We start from the raw sequence: 6,288 nt of genomic DNA on the forward strand, positions 1-6,288 counted from the left end.
TAGCCTGGAAAAATAGTTTAAAAATGTACAAAAAGCTCTCAGTGATGCCAGAACAGCATATTATTCATCATTAGTAGAAGAAAACAAGAACAACCCCCGGTTTCGGTTCTGTTACTCTAGCTGGCATAAGTCTGGTCTCCAGTACTACTGCAAGGAACCTTGGAGTTATTTTTGATCAGGATCTGTCCTTTAACTCACAAAACAAATCTCTAGAACAGCCTTCTTCCACCTACGGAACATTGCCAAAATTAGAAGCATCCTGTCTCAAAGTGATGCTGAAAAACTCCATGCATTTGTTACTTCTAGGTTGGACTACTATAATTCCCTACTTTCAGGATGCCCCAGTTACTCCCTAAAGAGCCTGCAATTAATCCAAAATGCTGCAGCAAGAGTGCTGACTGGAACTAGCAAAAGAGATCATATTTTATATATTATAACCTTCACTAGCTTCCCTCCATTGGCTTCCCATTAAATCTAGAATAGAATTTAAAATATATAAGAAATATATATAAGATCTCATAGCAACATATCATCCCAGTAGACCACTTCGATCTTCGAATGACGAATTGTATATATGTCTCCTTTAGGCAACATTATTAGAAAACACTCCATAAATTTCCATTGCTATCCTGATGATACCCAGCTATATCTATCTATGGAACCAGATGAAAATAATCAGTAATTCAAACTTCAAGCCTACTAGACATAAAGGCCTGGATGTACCACAATTTGTTACTTCTAAACTTGGGCAAAACTGAAGTTATAGTATTTGGGCCTAAAAATCTCAGAGACATGACGTCCAACCATATTGTTACTCTAGATGGCATAAGTCTGGCCTCCAGTACTACTGCAAGGAACCTTGGAGTTATTTTTGACCAGGATTTGTCCTTTAACTCTCATAAAACAAATCTCTAGAACAGCCTTCTTCCACCTACGGCCAAAATTAGCATCCTCTCTAAAAGTGATGCTGAAAAAGTAGTCCATGTATTTGTTACTTGTAGGTTGGACTACTGTAATTCCCTACTTTCAGGATGCCCCAGTTACTCCCTAAAGAGCCTGCAATTAATCCAAAATGCTGCAGCAAGAGTGCTGACTGGAACTAGCAAAAGAGATCATATTTTATATATTATAACCTTCACTAGCTTCCCTCCATTGGCTTCCCATTAAATCTAGAATAGAATTTAAAACCCTGCTTCTTACATATAAAGCTCTGAATGGTCAGGCTCCATCATATATAGAAGACCTCGAAGCACCATATCATCCCAGTAGACCACTTCGCTCTCAGAATGCAGGCCTACTTGTGGTTCCCAGAATTTCCAAAAGTAGAATGGGAGGTAGAGCCTTTAGCTATCAAGCTCCTCTCTTGTGGAACCAGCTCCCAGTTACGATTCGGGAAGCAGACACCCTCTCTACTTTTAAGTCTAGGCTTAAAACCTTCCTCTTTAATCAAGCATATAGTTAGTTATAGTTATGCTGCCATAGGCTTAGACCGCTGGGGGACCCACCCCCCAATGCACTGAGCTCCTTTCCTCCTCTTGACCATCTCTCCTCTCACCCCGCAATTGTCACCACTGTATGTCATTAACTCTGTGTGTTCTCTCCCGTAGTTGTCTTTGTCCTCCTCTGTCCCCCTCTCTCTGTCCCTTTCTGCAGGTGTCCCCCGGCTTTGAAGCTGTGTGTCTTCCAGCGTGAAGCTACTGGTCCTACCAATCTGCCCGATGTTTTGTTGTTGCTTTTTGTTGCTCTGTTCTTTTCTCTCTCCCCTTTCCACTCACCCCAACCGGTCGAGGCAGATGGCCGTCCACCCTGAGCCTGGTTCTGCTAGAGGTTTCTTCCGTTAAAGGGAGTTTTTCCTCTCCACTGTTGCCTGTGGCTTGCTCCAGGGGGAATTGTTGGGTTCTCTTTATACATCTTTATAATCTTGACTTTATTCTGTAAAGTGCCCTGAGATGACTTTGTTGTGAATTGGCGCTATATAAATAAAGTTGAATTGAATTGAATTGAATTACAATGCAATAGCTGAATATACATTACTGTGAAAATGAGTCATTCTTCAATATAATGTGTACTTTTGCTAATAATGGGTATAAATACTTGTGTACAAGTAGATACTTGTACACAAGTATTTGTAAAATTGTTATTATACTTTTAAGTAAAAGGTCTTCTTCCACCTCTGCCCACTGATCCATTTTTTTAAGTTTTTTTTAAAAATGTGATTGAGAAATGATCATGAGCTGATTGACAGACTGTCCTGTGCACGGTGTGACAGAAAAACAACTAAACACAGTGTGTAGTTCTTTGTGTAAATGCTGCAGTCGATCAAATGATGGATGCAAAGTAAAGGTCAATACTCTGATCAGTATAGATACTCCCTCTGTACAAAGAGCAAAACTTATGTCTAACTTATGTAAAACTGTTTTTAAACAGCCAACAACACAAGTTCCTTTGAACATGATGAGCAGCTGATGGAGGTTTATTATTATTATTTGTGTATTTTGCATCCATGACAATTTCAGATACTAAGATGGTACTTCTTTGTACAATGATGCTAATAAGTATTTCTTGTATATAAAAGTCTTTTGTGTTAGCATGGGTATAAACTATGACGTGTACGACAGTAGATGTAAATACTCACATTTTTCCTACTCACTAAACAAACTTCTGTGCTGTGGATTCGTGAATAATGACAAACAATAAACAGTTATGTTTTATTCACTGTGTGTGTTTGACTGGTAAATATTGTGTAGTATTTAACCAGGGTTAATGTGATGATATCCAGACTTGCATCTATGAGTATTATTCCATTATTATTAGTAGTTTATTTGTAGTATGAATAACATATAATAGAGGTATGTAGTAGAGATGCCCTGATCAACTTTTTTAAGATCCAGATCACAATCTGAGTACTTTTACATAGAAAATACCAAAACATGTTTTTTCATTATTTTTAGGGTCAAATCAGAAATATGTCTCACAATATATACATAGTATCTAATATTAGTATATAATAAATGTAACAAATATTAAAATAAAAGTTGCATGCTATTTAATATTAATATGTATCCTTTTTATTCCTTGATGTCTGAATGTCCTTGTTCAAAAATAATATTCTGAATATGGTAAATGTTCTGCACTTATATAGCACTTTTCTACCTATTGGCACTCAAAGCGCTTTACACTGCTTCTTATTCACCCATTCACACTAACAATCACACACACACTCATACACCAATGGGGGAGCTGCTATGCAGCTGGCCAACACTTACAGGGAGCAACTAAGTTGGGATTCAGTGTCTTGCTCAAGGACACTTCGACATGTGACCGGAGGAGCTGAGGATTGAACAAACAACTGTGAGATTGGTGGACAACCGCTGTACCTTCCTGCGCCACAGTCGCCCCAATATGTGTAGGACTCTCTCCCTCTCAAACAATTCCATACATATGAAACATGGGCTACAATTTGATACAAAAATAATTCAGCTACATTTATAATGTGTTAATTTAATTCAGTTGATAGAAATTTAAATTTACTTATATTCAAATTACACATTATATAGTGTAAAACGTTTGCATTTTGCAGTGATGGAGCTCAATCACTTTTTTTATTCATTCACAATACTGTCACTCGAGAGCCACGAACATTTCATCAATTTTGGAAAGAGCATCTCTTGGAATTGAAGAGGTTCAAATATTTGAATCTTATAACCCTAACCCATCCAAAATTTCTGAGCTGATTTATCACAATATTATGGGAAAATACGATATCTTTAAACTATAACGGTAGAATACCATCATTTACCTTATATATGACTGACATTGTTAATAATTTATAATGCGTGGATAATAAAAGCAGATCGACCTCTAACGTCATGAGCTCAATTTCTCAGCTTTTATTGTTTTTATTAATGGACAATAGGCTGTTAGCTTTAAAATCTTCTGTTGTGTGTGATTTATTATTTTGTTTTTATTTAGTCTGTCTAATTTCTGCTGTAATTGTTGTGTATTGTAATTGGTGCTCACACGTCGTTGGTGCTGTTCACAACGACCACGCAAAACATTATGAACACCTATGCAATTTAGTCTAATCCAATACAGCAGCTCTGCAATAATTTCTAATTTTACAACTTACTAAGTTCTAAGTTTTTAGGTTAAAACTGTCAGATATGTGATAATTCAACTGTGTTTACTTTGTTATGCCTGATCAATGTATATAGTGTTATTTAAAAAAAAGAATTAATTTACGTAAAGATATAAAGAAGAAACCTGTCCAGGATTCTCAGTAAACCTTCTATGTCCCCACCTCCATTTCGTCCTCATGGTCCAGTTCTTTTCTTATTCCAGTGTTCCAACCTCCACGATTCCACTTCTCTCTTTTCCGTTTCTGTTACTGCGGCGTGTATCTTAGAACTGAACTGATTTGACTTTTTTCTTCTGCTGCTGCCGGGGGTTTAAGCGTTTGACGTTTAGTGTTTGTTGCAGCGCCCGCTACTGTGTGGTTTGGTAATGCTGCAGAATCAAATTTTAGTGGAGGACGACTTCTATTTTTTCATAAAAGCTTAAATCTTATCAATTAATCCTTTGTTCAAAGATAAATTGCTCAACCTATTTTATTGTATAATTATCTCGTTTTTGTGATTTGAGGTCCAGCCTTAACTGAGGTTCAGAAGAATTTCCTATTACTTTAAAGCTAGAAAATATTCAATTCAATTCAACTTTATTTATATAGCGCCATGCACAACAAAGTCATCTCAAAGCACTTTACAGAATAAAGTCAAGACTATAAAGATGTATAGAGAGAACCCAACAATTCCCCCTTGATTAAGCCCTAGACAACAGTGGAGAGGAAAAACTCCCTTTAACAGAAGAAACCTCCAGCAGAACCAGGCTCAGGGTGGACGACCATCTGCCTCGACCGGTTGGGGATAGTGGAAAGGGGAGAGAGAAAAGAAAAGAGCAACAAAAGCAAAAACAAAACATTATACAGGTTGGTAGGACCAGTAGCTGCACGCTGGAAGACACACAGCTCCAAAGCCGGGACACCTGCAGAAAGGGACAGAGAGAGGGAGACAGAGACAATTGTGGGGTGAAAGGAGAGGCGAGAGGGACAATAGGAGGAAAGGAGCTCAGTGCATCGGGGGTGGGTCCCCCAGCAGTCTAAGCCTATAACAGCATAACTATAACTAACTATAAGCTTTATCAAAGAGGAAGGTTTTAAGCCTAGACTTAAAAGTAGAGAGGGTGTCTGCTTCCCGAATCTGAACTGCGAGCTGGTTCCACAGGAGAGGAGCTTGATAGCTAAAAGCTCTGTCTCCCATTCTACCTTTGGAAATTCTGGGAACCACAAGTAGACCTGCATTCTGAGATCGAAGTGGTCTACTGGGATGATATGTTGCTATGAGATCTTATATATATGATGGAGCCTGACCATTCAGAGCTTTATATGTAAGAAGCAGGGTTTTAAATTCTATTCTAGATTTAATGGGAAGCCAATGGAGGGAAGCTAGTGAAGGTTATAATATATAAAATATGATCTCTTTTGCTAGTTCCAGTCAGCACTCTTGCTGCAGCATTTTGGATTAATTGCAGGCTCTTTAGGGAGTAACTGGGGCATCCTGAAAGTAGGGAATTACAGTAGTCCAACCTACAAGTAACAAATACATGGACTACTTTTTCAGCATCACTTTTAGAGAGGATGCTAATTTTGGCCGTAGGTGGAAGAAGGCTGTTCTAGAGATTTGTTTTATGAGAGTTAAAGGACAAATCCTGGTCAAAAATAACTCCAAGGTTCCTTGCAGTAGTACTGGAGGCCAGACTTATGCCATCTAGAGTAACAATATGGTTGGACGTCATGTCTCTGAGATTTTTAGGCCCAAATACTATAACTTCAGTTTTGCCCAAGTTTAGAAGTAACAAATTGTGGTACATCCAGGCCTTTATGTCTAGTAGGCTTGAAGTTTGAATTACTGATTATTTTCATCTGGTTCCATAGATAGATATAGCTGGGTATCATCAGGATAGCAATGGAAATTTATGGAGTGTTTTCTAATAATGTTGCCTAAAGGAGACATATATACAATTCGTCATTAACATGAACGAATTGAAATCTATAGAGATAGTATAGAGATTAGTCCATTATCTGATGCCATGAGAAGATCGTTGGTGACTTTTACCAGTGCTGTTTCTGTATGATGAACTTTTCAAGAATTTTAGAAATAAAGGGGGAAAAAGGTGTTGGATTTGTAAAGTTGCAAATTATTCTATAACCAAAAAAGTATATATTAAAGAAAG

This window comes from Channa argus, chromosome 5 (genome assembly GCF_033026475.1).
Source record: "Channa argus isolate prfri chromosome 5, Channa argus male v1.0, whole genome shotgun sequence".
NCBI classification, from domain to species: Eukaryota; Metazoa; Chordata; class Actinopteri; order Anabantiformes; family Channidae; genus Channa; species Channa argus.